Source organism: Zingiber officinale, chromosome 5A (genome assembly GCF_018446385.1).
Source record: "Zingiber officinale cultivar Zhangliang chromosome 5A, Zo_v1.1, whole genome shotgun sequence".
NCBI lineage: Eukaryota > Viridiplantae > Streptophyta > Magnoliopsida > Zingiberales > Zingiberaceae > Zingiber > Zingiber officinale.
The window spans coordinates 152,269,434-152,284,848 of NC_055994.1; the positions used below are offsets into that span (position 1 = coordinate 152,269,434).

Sequence of the window (15,415 nt, forward strand, 5' to 3'; positions counted from 1 at the left end):
GATAAAAGTTATAAATGGGACTGAAGCTCAAAGAACAAAAATACAATGCACTCGTATTCATTTTCATTCAGTTTTATTTATTGCTTCTGTGCTTAACAGTTGTAAGACTTTTCTGTCTTTGAGTCATTTCCGAAAAAGGAGAAGATAGTAGAGCTTTAATCGTTCTTGGACTAACAATTCAAGAGTTGTAACCAAATAATCGCTTATGTCCTCTTTCCTTTATGTGCTCTATTTATTATTAGTATGTGTGTCCTTGTTAAATCGTTAGTAAGAAAAATAGATTGAATTTATTTTGCAGGTCGTTATTCATCCCTCCCCTCTAGTGATTCGAACGACTTTCACCGCACCAACAAGAATGACGCCCGGGGGTGTCCCAATTCGATTTTTGATCTTCCTTGAGATTGTTGATGAACGAACCATCAGTGAGTTAGCATTGATGTTGACCACGTCGTCAATCACCCCAGAGCAACAAGAGTTATGGAGTGATCCACCATAGTCTAAAAAAAAGAAGCAAGGAAGGAGAGGGTAGAATGACGATCGGAGGATGTACCCATTGGGTAGTCTACAATGGAGGAGAATGAAGAAGAAGAAGAATAGATGTTGCCTAAGTTTCGAAAAATTACCCTTGCGCTTGCAAGGGCATACAACTTTTTATAGGGTGGTGGTTGTGCTTCCACTTTTTCCACGTGTTCCAAGATCTATGCTTATGTTTAGGGTTCAGAGTTGCCCACATTCTCTAAAATAAATGATTATATTGCTCTCTTCTTTTGGGCTAAATGGCTGCGTTTTCCATATTCTTTGAGGAGAAATGGTCACGTTGTCCGTAATTCAATGGACAACGGTTCAACGTCTTGGATATACTTATCTAGATCTGAAAAATGAAGAATTGGGAGCAATTTAGAGTTGGAGAACGCATAGTATGGGACTACATGAAGTCGGACAATCTAGAGTCAGGACCGGATTTCAGTTGAGTTTGACTTCTATCGTAACCGGATCATTGACTTTTTCTAAACCACAACCCCCGCTTAACTCCTTATCACATCTAATGACAAGATGAAACCTCTCTTTAACGTTTGAGTCCATGACACCGCTCTTATTTGACCTCCTCGGTGAGCTCAAAATACTACGTAAAAAGAAGCAATACAAAAGAGAAAAAGAAAAAACGAAAAAAAACAAGAAAAAGGAAAAGGAAAAAAGGAAAAAAGAAAAAGAAAAAAGAAAAAAAAAAAAGGAAAAATTAGAATCTTTTGTTCCCTCTGCTTGTCCCAAGTAGCTTTAAAGCTGTAACTTTGACTGGTCGGCATGCAGTCTTATACTAAGAATTGTGAGTGATAGAAAGATGTGAAACGAAAGCAAAAGTTGCCATCCACTAATAAAGTCCAAGGAACAAGAAACCAGACTGTCAGCTCAATTGAATACATATCTTGTTACAAGTTTGGTGCTTGAATCAATTGCTTGTCCTTGTTCAGTTGATAATTCCTTCTTTGGCAAATCAATCTAATCTTTCTCAGTCATCAATGCAACTGCAAAATCTCTTGTTTTCCTCTTCAAGAATCTCGAGAGGTTTTTTTTTCCTTTTTGGTGAGGGAAGCTTCATCACCTTTAATACGCTCGATAAAGAAAATTACTTTGGCAAAGCAAGTGTTTTATGGTCAATGCTGCAGAGTGTCAAGAGATGGCATATTGGCTACATGATTGTGTATATATTCTCTAATCCATCTTCCAAGCAGAGGAAGTTTACATGCCTCGTCCTCTGGTCGTCATCATGCTCTACTTGGAGGTCTTCCCGACTTCCCAGCTCTTCTGAGAACAAAAAATACAAAACGGGAAAAGAACGGTGGTTAGGCACATGGAAGTACTTGACAAGCTAGGCATTCCTTATCTCAGGTGACACCGTTGAACACTACACATGACTATTTGATTTTGTTTTACTAGTTAATTAGTTCTGGGATTGGATCACTGAGCACCTCTTTACCCCGGCCCTATAGGATCCCTATGGAATTCATGCTGCATGATGGGCATTTGCATCATTGCATGCAGGGCTAATCATTTTCAACTTGCCTATTTAATTATGCTTTATGATGATGATGTAGAAGTGACACAAGCTACGTACTGTGCAATCAAAACTTGTGGCCTCTTCATCATAGAGAAACAAATGCATGAAAGGAGCTTGACTCAAGCCTTCAAACAGACTTGCTCTTCCTCATGTGTCGTGTCATTTATTTAGTTTCGTAGTACACACCTTGAAATTATGCAAACAGCATTTCGTTTTTCAGAAGTAACTTGCATTATTTTCACCTCAGATCAAAAGTTGCAAATTACAGGGTAGAAGAAGAAAATATAATGTTTCAGGGTACATGATTAAACTAAGGTGTTACATATTCAACGTTTCTGCTATTTTTCAAGAAGAAAGAGTTTACTTTAAACTGAAATGACGACTTGAACAAAAGCAACTGGAATTAATTATGAAACATAGAAATACTTAAAATTTTGATTGATTATGTGATATAAACAAAGTACCTGTTGTGAATAGGATCAGGGCCATTAGGCACTCTTCTCTTGCTACTGTTGAAAGGATCCGAGTTCTTGTGACCTGTTACTACGGACCTAGCTGTTGACGAAGGCACAGCAAGAGCAGCCACAGGTGGTACAGATCTTGCCCCTGCACAACGTGTTGTTGCCATGGACACCAGGAGAGAAGTGAATAACAAGAATGTCAAGTTACTACTACGGTCTCTTCTCATCTCTGCTACAAACTCTTACTGTCAAAACCTCTACAGTTACCAAGAGGCCAAATCCTGAGTGGAAGAGAGGAACAAGGCAATGGATGGCTAATTCGTTTGTGCAAATTCTTATACTGGGGGAAATTTTAAGTCTCCTTTAATTTTGCTTTGGTGTCTTTTTCTTTTATCTGTGGAGTTTGGAAGTGCTTCTGTAGTGCTTTTTGTGGGACTGCGTAGAGGAGACAACAAAAGCAAGCAGGTACCGAACGTGAAGTGTTCATTTGGAGCTCCCTTGCTTTGGGACCAACCGGGCCCACCCATTCCTTCTTTGGACGCTGTTTTAAGAAAATCAAATCAGATCGAGTGAGATTAATATGGTAGTGTTTCAGAAATTCAGTTGTGTTGCTTGCGCAAACCCTTATCTAGTTTTCTGCAAGGCAACTATTCATCAAAATTTACGTGTCTTTCTGTGATTGCTTTTACTGTGTAATCAAATACATTGTAAGAATGACTCAGAAGGTTAGTCAGTCTTTGAAAAGCATATAAAAACTTAAGGTAATTATGATGCCATATTACCTTGCAATGTATGATCATGGTGTATGCTCATCCTATTCAAATTCAAAGATTGTCAAAAAGAATGAAGTTCACAAATCAAAGCTTAAAAAAATTATGAACATTTTTAGCTTGATTTCTTTTTTATTCAAAGAGGAGTTTAACAATGCTCGACTTACAGAAACACTGCCATGTGAAGAAATGTTGATGTCAGATAGAGGAGGGAGCTGAGATGGATTGGAGTCAGTCCTTCTGTTCCTGTTTCTGACAGGACATATTGCAGAAACAACTTTGGATCTTGCCATTCCTGTGTACCCTGCAGATAGAACTGGTCCAACAAAGAGACAAGTAGTTAGGGTAGCCAATCAGATGACAAAAATCCAAGATGTCCTTGGTGAAGTTGCAGAGAGAAGTGACCTAACACAGCTGAATTATTATGGATGATCTATCAAGTTACAACACAACACATGCTGTCTGGATCCCAACAGCATTTCTTGGAAAAGGACTGAATAAAATGTGGCAGGTAACCTACAAAAGAGAAAGTAATATACCAGATCTGGCCACAGTACGTCGCTTCTATTTCTCGGGTGCATCGATTTGAAACATTGTTCGCCTCAAAGCTGCTTCTGATATTAACAAAACTCAAATATATCCATCAAGTTGGCGAGCTGAAAGGGTTCCTGTTCAAACTTGATCATCCTTTATCACTACCAAAGGCCATGTAAGATCCTTATCACCCTATTGAAATCAGAAGTGTGGTAACTGTAAAAGCTTAATGCTTCACAACTTGAATGTATATAATCTCTAGTTGCAATCACAAAAATAAGTGCAAAGGCCAATGAGTCTAGGTGATAGGCAGTGGTTGAGAAAAAGAAGATAGTAGAGGGGCCAACTAAGTTCACATCTGCAAGCAAACAAACTCTCTTATTCTTGTTTCAGATGGTTGTCCCGAAATAACCGAAATAAGATGCAGAAGCATATCAAATATCAAGTTGGAGATTCCAAGAGTGTTGATCTGCGTGATTAAAAGTGACAAGAGCTGTTACATTAATTTATAAATCTGATGATCATACATGGTAATGAAATCCCTGACTGTTCAACGTATGATCAGCAATAATTTCCAGTCACATTTACGAAAGCAACTCATAAATTACGATACAATAGAAGAAAAATAAACAACAATTTGTATATCGAGAATGTTCACACTCGCATTCATCGACTGCAAAGTGAATCTGCTCAACCACGGACAATAGGCATCACAGTATAACCTATAATAATTAAGGGATTTACGTTCATGCTCAGTGATATCTTTTTCGTTCATTCACAGAACTGATGAATAAAGATAAGATAGAAAAATAAGAACAATTTGTATATTAAGAATGTTAATACTGTACATACATTTCATCGAGCACAAAATTATTGTTCATTTGACAGACAGACAAAAGACAACACTGTAACCTAAAATATATGGAAGCACAAACCCACAAGTAAACTGTTTATATAACAAGAAAAATGATCTCTACATCCAAAAGCACCAATTCTGTGTAAACTAATTGGGCGGCATTCGTCTGTGTACATCGTACTAGCATTTGAAGCCATGGCAAACTGACAAGATAATGATGAGGATAAGTGCAATGATTATGCCCAAGACAATCAGCTTTATCTTCATATTCTGTATCCACATCTTCCTCCTCATACTTGTTCCTTGCTGCCTGAAATCTTGTGCCTGCAACCGGAAAAAAAATAAATATACTTGCAGCTCAAGATCCTGTCAGATGCTATATAATGATATTGAAATTATTCACAAGCATAATAATGACAACATCAAAGGCAAGTTTAGGAACCTGAGACCGAAGGGTCTCCGTTTTGTCAACGAGAAGCTCAATTTTCTCCCCACGATCAAGTACCTAAACAACAACAATTGCTAATCTCAAATGTACAGGAAAAAGGGATGCATCATGGAAAAAGGAAATATTTGTATAATCAAATTAAATAACCTTCTCAATGTTTTCCATCATAACTCCTTTGACTTCTGAAACTTGAGCTTTCACCTTGGCCAACTTGCTTATCTCCTCAGGATGGTCTGTACAATACTGCATGTGCTCTTTAAGCTTAGACCTTCAATGTTGATATGTAAAATTTTCATTATAATCAGTTATCTCACATCAAAAACCAAAAACCCAGTTTAAACTGTTAAAACAATACCCAAATTCTCGGTTGAGGCTGTTGGCCAATGCTGTTGCCGCTTTACCACCTCCATATCTTTTGTTAAAATCTTCCTTGATCCTGTCAAGGAATGCTATGGGAACTTGCCTGCCAACTGCCTCAACAGCAACAACACAATATGCTGCAATATTCAAGTTTTTTTCTTCAGCACGTTTGAGTAAGATCTCATGATATTCAATATAACAAAAGCAGGAACACAGAAAAGGGAGGAACTTCAAGGATCAAAGCAGATTAAATGTATGAAAAACTCAAGAAATGCAGAAGAAGATAAAGACTGGCAAGAAATACAACAGAAATGACAGGCCATTCAACTAAATAAAAAGATATAAATTCACTGTATAACTATTATTTTGCATGGAAGAAAATAGGTAGGCATTGTATGTGGGTACATAATGGTCTCCATGAAGGCATTCTAACTTATCAACAACAATAATAACCAAGCCTTTTCCCACTAGGTGAGGTCGGCTGTATGAATCCTTTTACGCCATTGAGCTCTATCTCCTATTATATCATCATCTATATTTAAATAAATTTTATCTTGTTTTATTGTTGCTAATCAAGTCTTTTTTGGTCTTCCTCTTCCTCGTTTGATATGCATGTTTATCATAGTTTCACATCGCCTAACTAGAGCATTTATTGGTCGTCTCATGTCCGTACCATCTTAAACGTGTCTCTCAGAGTTTTTCCTCAATACCGACTTTCTCTCTAATGCTTTCATTACTTATTTTGTCCATTCTCGTATGTCCACACAGCCACCTTAACATCTTTATCTCTGCAACTCTGATCTTCTGCTCATGTGCTCGAGTCATAGCCCAACATTCAGCTCCATATAACATAGCAGGTCTAACTGCGGTTTTATAGAACTTACCTTTAAGCTTAAGAGGTGCGTTACGGTCACATAAAACACTCGACGCTCCCCTCCATTTCACCCATCCTGCTTGTATTCTATGTAAGACATCTCTCTCAATCCCTCTATCGTTTTGCAAAAATGATCCTAAATATTTAAATCTCTCGGTTCCGGGCAACTCATCCTCTCCTATCTTAACAATTATTTCATTACTTCTAATATTGCTAAACTTAAATTCTATATATTCTGCCTTTAATCTACTAAACTTAAATCTTTCCCTTCTAGTGTTTCCCTCTAAGATTCTAGTTTAGCATTTACTTCTTCACGTGTTTCATCTACCAAAATAATATTATCTGCAAACAACATGCACCACGGTACTGTCGTGAATGTGCGCAGTGAGTTCATCTATAATTAGTGTAAAAAGATAGGGACTTAGAGTTGATCTTTGATGTAACCCTATCTTTATTGGAAATGCTACAGTTACTCCGCCAGAAGTCGTTACATCCTCATACATATCCTTAATTAGTTCAATATATGTTACGCTAACACCTCTCTTTTCTAAAATTCTCCATATAATTTCTCTTGGGACTCTATCATAAGCTTTTTCTAGGTCAATGAATACCATGTGTAGATCTTGTTTTTGCTGCTTATATTTTTCAATTAATTGTGAAGATGTATAATTTCTATTGTCGACCTTCCAAGCATGAACCCAAATTGATTTTCTGTCACTGTGGTCTCCTTCCTTAATCTTTTTTCTATTATTTTTTCCCAAAGTTTCATAGTATGGCTTATTAGTTTAATACCCCTATAGTTTGCACAATTTTGTACATCTCCCTTGTTCTTATATAAGGGAACTAGAGTAGGGTTGCATTAGGTTGCCAGCCAGTGTCAAAACTATGGCAAATTTTCAATGAATGGATTCTAACTTATCAGTTGATGCTAAATTTAATTTTCAGTTAATTCTTGTGTAGGGTGTATGAACAAGAATTAGGCTAGAAGGAAGGAAGGAAAAAGAACAAAAACTGGACAAAGTTTAAACAAACTTGGCAGTTGGCAGTGGGAGAGCAACACCTTTATCTGTGTTGAGGGATTTCAAGGTGGAGGTAGGAAGGAGATTCCATTTTTTGTTTGGAAAGTTTATTTAGAGGAGAGAGGAGCATACAGGGAATATTTCCACTCCAGTCTATTCTGTTCAATTTCACATTCCAAAAGTTGAACAAATTTCTTTCCTTCCAGGATGGAGGCTGTTTAAAATACAACTTGTCATGAAAGCAAGAACAACATTGAATTGATGGCACTTTTGAAACCACTTTGTTTTCTATTTTTACAGTGTAATGTATGAAATTTCTGACAGAAAAATTGTGTAGATTACACATACACTTACACAGCATTACACTGAGGACATAGACAAATACAGGGGGAATTAACTACTATAAAGTAACAAACACTTATAAGAAAGAATGGGCATTCACTTCTTAGTTGAATTCCACTCTATAATGAATATCCAAGATCTAGTTATGTAGGAAAAATTGCATTATTGAACATTCCTTGAATAAAATAATCCAGTAAAGAAACCTATATTTACATGTAGAGTTTTAAAAACCTGAAAGGTGGAAAAAGACAACACCCCTTTTCCAATCATGGAGGAGATGAAGAATAATAATCTGTTCAATATGTGTAGAGTTCAGAATTGCATTAATGAATATTGATCCGGTAAAGAGATATAAGGGGGAGGGCTTTTTTGTAAAAAGGGGTTTTTTAGGTTTTTTGTTTGGGGATTAAGGGAAGGACACGAGAGAAAGAGGAGGAGGCGGCGGCGGCTCGGGTTCGAAGAGGAAAGGGGGTTTCCGCCGCCAGAGAGAGAGAGAGAGAGAGAAAGAGGAGGAGCGTTCCTCTATCACCGCCACCCGCAGTCAGCACGGCCTCCGGCCCCCTCGCCGGCTGACGCTGCCAAAGGACCGGACTTCCGCCTCTCCTTCTCCTCCTCTCGCCATAGTCGCCGCCGGCAGCCACCGCTGCCCTCTACCGCGGCCACAGCCGCCGCCGGCAGCCACCGCTGCCCTCTCCCGCGGCCACAGTCGCCGCCGGCAGCCACCGCTGCCCTCTCCCGCGGCCACAGTCGCCGCCGGCAGCCACCGCTGCCCTCTACCGCGGCCTCAGCCGCCGTCTTTAGTAGATATCGTCACCTTCCAGGTAGCCACAGCTTGGTACTAGTTGGGTCATTCCGGCCATCGCGCCGAGGTATTTTACTTTTTGCATCATTATTATCATTGTGGGTTATTGGGCTTATCCGGCCTGCGTGCCGAGTTCCGGCCTGCGAGCCGTTGTGGTATCCCGGCCTACGTGCCATCTTTTGGATCCATGCCGCACTGGATTCCGAGTTATCGCCCGCGGATTCGGCTGCCCGACCGACTTGCATTCATCCACCTCACCGGAACCAGCTCACTGCTCCATCCGAGGGCGCCCCCCTGGGCCAGGGTACGTTCTCGTACCTTTTCTGCATTCAGTCAATATTCTATTATTATCCGGATATTTACATATCGTGGGATTCGCCTCGAGCACCGAGGTACCAGAGACCGGGGTAACCCGGTCGCTAGATACAAGTACGGTTGACCAGAGGAGGACTTCTGACGACTCGGTCAACGCAGCATACAGCTCACCATCCGGGTCATGGAGGCGCGGTCAACCTTCCAGACACGCCACACCGGCATGTTCGTCTTCTCGCCTTCAGACAGGATCAAATTGGCGCCGTCTGTGGGAACGCGCTGATCCGGAACGTGAAGATGAACGACGCCGGATAGTTCCGCCATCCTCGTGATCACGGTCGGTTTTTCGTTATTTTTCCTCTCGGTTATATGATCTGCACTAGACCTGATCAAGGCCCCCGTGCCGCTCGGCCAGGTTTATATCCGAGCCACGAGCTCGAGGACGAGGCCCCGCGCCGATCGGCCGGAGGTTTATATCCGAGCCACGGGCTCGGGCGAAGCCCCGTGCCGATCGGCCGGGGGTTTATATCCGAGCCACGGGCTCGGACGAAGCCCCGCCGATCGGTCGGGGAGTTTATATCCAGCCACGGGCTCGGCCGGGCCCCGCGCCGATCGGGCCGAGGTTTATATCGAGCCACGGGCTCGGTCAAGGCCCCGAGCCGATCGGCCGAGGTGTATCCGAGCCACGCTCGGCGAAGGCCCCGAGCCGCTCGGCCGGAGGTTTATATCCGAGCCACGTGCTCGGTCGAAGGCCCCGAGCCGCCGGCCGGAGGTTTATATCCGAGCCACGCGCTCGATGCCGAGGATCAAACGAGGCATCGCCCGCCGAAGGCCCCGAGCCGCTCGGCCGGGAGGTTTATATCCGAGCCACAGGCTCGAAGGCGAAGACCCCCGAGCCGAGCGGCCGGGAGGTTTATATCCGAGCCACAGGCTCGAAGGCGAAGACCCCCGAGCCGAGCGGCCGGGAGGTTTATATCCGAGCCACAGGCTCGAAGGCGAAGACCCCCGAGCCGAGCGGCCGGGAGGTTTATATCCGAGCCACAGGCTCGAAGACGAAGGCCCCCGTGCCGATCGGCCGGGAGGTTTATATCCGAGCCACGGGCTCGAAGCCGAAGGCCCCCGAGCCGTTCGGCCGGGAGGTTTATATCCGAGCCACAGGCTCAAACACGAAGACCCCGAGCCGTTCGGCCGGGCTGCATACTATTATGGCAGGATGGGAAACCAAAACCCTGCGCTGTTCAGGATGATAGAGGGAGGTTATTGCCTAGGAGCGAATGCCTGAGCCGCTCGGCCAGGTACATTATAGCCGAGACTACCTCGGGGAGGATTATATGCGAGCCAAGCGCTCGATGTGAAGGCCCGAGCCGTTGTATATGGTATCCGAGCCCTGGGCCGATGTGAAGGCCCGAGCTGCTCGGAGATATGGTATCCGAGCCCGGGCCGATGTGAAGGCCCGAGCCGTTCGGAGAGATGGTATTCGAGCCCGGCCGATGTGAAGACCCGAGCTGCTCGGCCAGAGATGGTATCCGAGCCTTGATGTGAAGGCCCGAGCTGTCAGAGTATGGTATCCGAGCCCGGCCGATGTGAAGGCCCGAGCTGCTCAGAGATGGTATCCGAGCCTGCCGATGTGAAAGCCCGAGCTGCTCGCCAGAGATGGTATTCGAGCCAGCCGATGTGAAGACCCGAGCTGCTACGGTATTCGAGCCGGCCGATGTGAAGACCCGAGCCTGCTCGCCAGAGTATGGTATTCGAGCCCGGCCGATGTGAAGACCCGAGCCGCTCGCCGGGTATATGGTATTCGAGCCGGGCCGATGTGAAGGCCCGAGCCGCTCGCCGTATATAGTCTCACTCAAGACCGACGAGCACCGCGTTAAAATCGAGAGCCGCTACCGACCGGCTATAATATCCGCCACCGACGAGCACCGCCGTTAAAATCGAGAGCCGCGCCGACCGGCTATAATATCCGCGCCGACGAGCATCGCCGTTAAAAATCGAGAGCCGCGCCGACCGGCTATAAATATCCGCGCCGACGAGCACCGTCGTTAAAAATCGAAAGTCGGACCGGCGACTATAAACCTCCCGGCGATCGACCAAGAGTCGCGAGTCGGGCCGGCGACTATAAACCTCCCGGTCAAGACCTCGCACGGACCAGATATCATATATTCTCTCCTGCTCGGGTCGAGTTATCATCAAGGCCCCGAGCCGATCGGGAGGTTTATATCGAGCCACGTGCTCGAAGACGGCGCCCCGAGCCGCTCGCCGGAGGTTTATATCCGAGCCACAGGCTCGAAGGGCCCCGTGCCGATCGGCCGGAGGTTTATATCCGAGCCACGCTCGAGCCAAGGCCCCCGAGCCGCTCGGCCGGAGGTTTATATCCGAGCCACAGGCTCGGCGAAGACCCCGAGCCGAGCGGCCGGAGGTTTATATCCGAGCCACGTGCTCAAGACGGCGCCCCGAGCCGCTCGCCGGGAGGTTTATACGAGCCACGGCTCGAAGACGGCGGCCCCGAGCCGTTCGGCCGGGAGGTTTATATCCGAGCCACAGGCTCGAAGACGAAGGCCCCCGAGCCGTTCGGCCGGGAGGTTTATATCCGAGCCACGGGCTCGAAGACGAAGGCCCCCGAGCCGTTCGGCCGGGAGGTTTATATCCGAGCCACAAGCTCGAAGACGAAGGCCCCCGTGCCGTTCGGCCGGGAGGACCAGTGTATCGGACCAGTATATCATACACCTATCTCCCCCGTTTGGGTCGAGTAGCCGTCGCGAGCATCTATCTCCCCCGTTCGGGGTCGAGCAGTCCCCGCGGCCCGGCATCTATCTGACCGATCGACGTCACCACGGTCGCACGCGCGGCATCGTCCGCCCAGCATCTATCTGACCGATCGACGTCACCACGGTCGCACGCGCGGCATCGTCCGCCCGGCATCTATCTGACCGATCGACGTCACCACCGTCGCACGCGCGGCATCGTCCGTCCGACATCTATCCATCCGATTGGCATCATTCCGATCGCTCGTTCAGCATCATTCCAACCGCTCGTTCAGCATGGCCAACTCCTCGCTACTCGACTGCCGGTCCAGCATTTTATGTTCGCTCGTTGACCATTCTCGATGCTGCTCATTCAGCATGTCAGGCCAGCATTTCATGAGCGACTGATCGTCATTTTCTTTGTCGCTCGTTCGGTATTGTCCGCTCGCCATCTACTCACTCGATCGACATCTTTCCGATCGTCCGTTCGGCCACACGCTTGATCGTCTATCCACCCGATCGTCATCACTTCGATCGTCCGGTCAGTATCTTCGCGGCTGCACACTCAACATCAGTGCGATTACAGACTTGGTCCGCTCTGTATCGTTACCATCTCCTATGACACCATTATTATAGCGATTGCTCAAGGGATATTATATTCAGCGATTTGGCTTTGACATCGAGAGCGGTTCAGCTCTTTGCGATTGACTGTCCAGTCAGTCGGACTCACGCCTCCTTCGACTAGACTCGAAGGGGAGGCTTGTGATCCGGTAAAGAGATATAAGGGGGAGGGCTTTTTTGTAAAAAGGGGTTTTTTAGGTTTTTTGTTTGGGGATTAAGGGAAGGACACGAGAGAAAGAGGAGGAGGCGGCGGCGGCTCGGGTTCGAAGAGGAAAGGGGGTTTCCGCCGCCAGAGAGAGAGAGAGAGAGAGAAAGAGGAGGAGCGTTCCTCTATCACCGCCACCCGCAGTCAGCACTGCCTCCGGCCTCCTCGCCGGCTGACGCTGCCAAAGGACCGGACTTCCGCCTCTCCTTCTCCTCCTCTCGCCGCGGCCACAGCCGCCGCCGGCAGCCACCGCTGCCCTCTACCGCGGCCACAGCCGCCGCCGGCAGCCACCGCTGCCCTCTCCCGCGGCCACAGCCGCCGCCGGCAGCCACCGCTGCCCTCTCCTGCGGCCACAGTCGCCGCCGGCAGCCACCGCTGCCCTCTACCGCGGCCTCAGCCGCCGTCTTTAGTAGATATCGTCACCTTCCAGGTAGCCACAGCTTGGTACTAGTTGGGTCATTCCGGCCATCGCGCCGAGGTATTTTACTTTTTGCATCATTATTATCATTGTGGGTTATTGGGCTTATCCGGCCTGCGTGCCGAGTTCCGGCCTGCGAGCCGTTGTGGTATCCCGGCCTACGTGCCATCTTTTGGATCCATGCCGCACTGGATTCCGAGTTATCGCCCGCGGATTCGGCTGCCCGACCGACTTGCATTCATCCACCTCACCGGAACCAGCTCACTGCTCCATCCGAGGGCGCCCCCCTGGGCCAGGGTACGTTCTCGTACCTTTTCTGCATTCAGTCAATATTCTATTATTATCCGGATATTTATGCATCTGTGGGATTCGCCTCGAGCACCGAGGTACCAGAGACCGGGGGAACCCGGTCGCTGGATACAGGTACAGTTGACCGGAGGAGGACTTCTGACGATCTGGTCAACGCAGCGGACAGCTCACCCCCGGGTCATGAGGATGCGGTCAACCTTCCAGACACGTCACACCGGCAGGTTCGTTTTCTCAGCTTCCAGACAGGATCAAATATCATCCAGGAATCTTACTTGATGGTCCTTACATGATCTTTTAGAACTCTAACATGAATCTATTTTTCTAAGTTCAAGACTGAATCTGGAAGTGGAAACCCTGTTATAGAAACACCATACCATATTTTACCTTATCACGAAGACAAACTATTTTTCTAAGTTCAACAGTGAACCAGGAATGTATTGCAATGAGGATAATTATATATCAGGCGACACTTCCTGATAGGAAAAGTAGTTGATGCACAAAAAGATAAAAAAATGCAATAATTATCCTATTGTCCTTTCGCCCAGTGCTGATTATCTTTCATAAATGTTCTTGGCTTACTATCTTCCACTGGTTAATTCTGTAGACACCAGAATAAATAATTACACTGAGGGATATAAAACAGGTGTAGATTGGTATCAATCACAATAGGTAGGTTTGAGGTTCTTGGGAGATGGATCCAACAAAAGTTAACATGAGAAGATACTAATCCAATCCATTTCTAGCTCCAGCTTGAAGCAATTGAACATCTGTAATCATTATTTTAAATGGAAGATGCTTTAAGTTAGACAAACTATTCATCCCTGTGCATTGACAGCTATTTCCTCTTTCCTAGGTTAGAAGCAGATCAATCTATGCAAACTAGGACATCTGAATTAATGTAAAAGGAGCCATTATCCAATACAAAGGCATCACCTCGGATACCAAAGTTGGTCATTCTCAATCAGAAATAAGCATACATAACATGTTATTTGGTGATGTAGTATTGAATTTCACATAAAAACAAGTATCCATATTACAAACTGTAAACTTGAAAGAAAAAAAAAAAACTGATTCCTTTATTCTACCTGATAAATATCACTTTTTTGATAGAGAATTACAAGCTAGAATCCAAGAAATACAAGGTCATTACGGACATGCATTTTGAAAACCTGGAAAGTAGAAGAATTTGTAAAGAGGAACATGGATTATACTCTGCGAGTTGATAAGTCTTTCGAGGTTGTGATTGCATTGTAAGAAAATACACTTTCTAAAATGAATTTCTATCACTTGTTTACACTTTTTTTTTTCCAATTTGGGGAATTACCAAATCCGTCAAATATCCGTTGCTCTTCGTCTCTATCCTAGAGAAGCCTATGAGAAAGCAGAAAACAACGAATAGTATGCAGCTGTGCCTTTGATTCGTTTTTCAATCAAATAAATGTTCCAATAGGACAGATTAACTATGAAAAATTCTATGCAATCTTGCTTGTAAGAGATATCCAACAATATCCATCACGGCCCACGCAATTGCATGACTCGATTGACAAACCAAAACTAGCGACAGATCATCCTGAATTGTGCAAGAAAGACCCAAGAATCAGGAAAAATAAAGCCGAGAAACATACACATCCAGAAAAATAATCCGGAAAATACTCAATACTAAATCGAATAAAAATAGCCACTTTCGCTTTGACTGACCACCACGAGAAACCAGATCAGATGGATCAAAGAAACAGGGAAGCAATTTCAATATGGAGAGAGACTCACTATATCCATCCTCAACGAGGTAATTGAAGGTGTGGCCGTCACAGTTGTAGGTGAAACGATTATTACTGGCGGGGAGCTTCTGGAGGCACTGTGCGGCAATGGTGCTGAAGTTGCCCTGGAACTCCGTGTACTCTGCCAAAATCAGCGTGCCCCGCGCCACGAAGCTGTAGATCAACGACTGCTGCCCCATCTCCGATCTTCCTGTCCTCCAGAAGACCCAAGCCAAAGGAATCGAGCCCGGCGCAGGGATCTCGGCGAACAATCAGAGGGAAAGTTAAAAAGGTCCCTCTTCCCTATGCATTGACATTAAATATATACAAATCAGTCCTCCTCAGTTCGATATTTACCAGGAATTCCCCAACCTTGGCTGGCGATTCCGGAAATTTTTTCAAATATTATTTTGCATTCAAGTCCTTTAAAGGTTAGAAATCTTACAATTAATTAGCAATAGGTTGAATTCGTTGGCAGTTGTTTCTAGAAAGGGGGAAAGACTGCCGGCTTAAACGACGTGTTGTTT

General features: G+C 45.3%; 2 long non-coding RNA genes and 1 pseudogene across 2 annotated transcripts; 1 reads left to right on the forward strand and 2 right to left on the reverse strand.

Moving 5' to 3' along the window:
• Positions 1-1,342: 1,342 nt before the first annotated feature.
• Positions 1,343-2,659, reverse strand: LOC121982549. Its single transcript, XR_006112127.1, has 2 exons — positions 2,521-2,659; positions 1,343-1,803 (listed from the first exon to the last, which is right to left on the reverse strand). It is a non-coding gene; the product is annotated as an uncharacterized LOC121982549 (long non-coding RNA).
• Positions 1,749-3,115, forward strand: LOC121982548. Its single transcript, XR_006112126.1, has 2 exons — positions 1,749-1,887; positions 2,534-3,115. It is a non-coding gene; the product is annotated as an uncharacterized LOC121982548 (long non-coding RNA).
• Positions 3,116-4,625: 1,510 nt separating this feature from the next.
• Positions 4,626-15,180, reverse strand: LOC121982550 (annotated as a pseudogene).
• Positions 15,181-15,415: the final 235 nt, after the last annotated feature.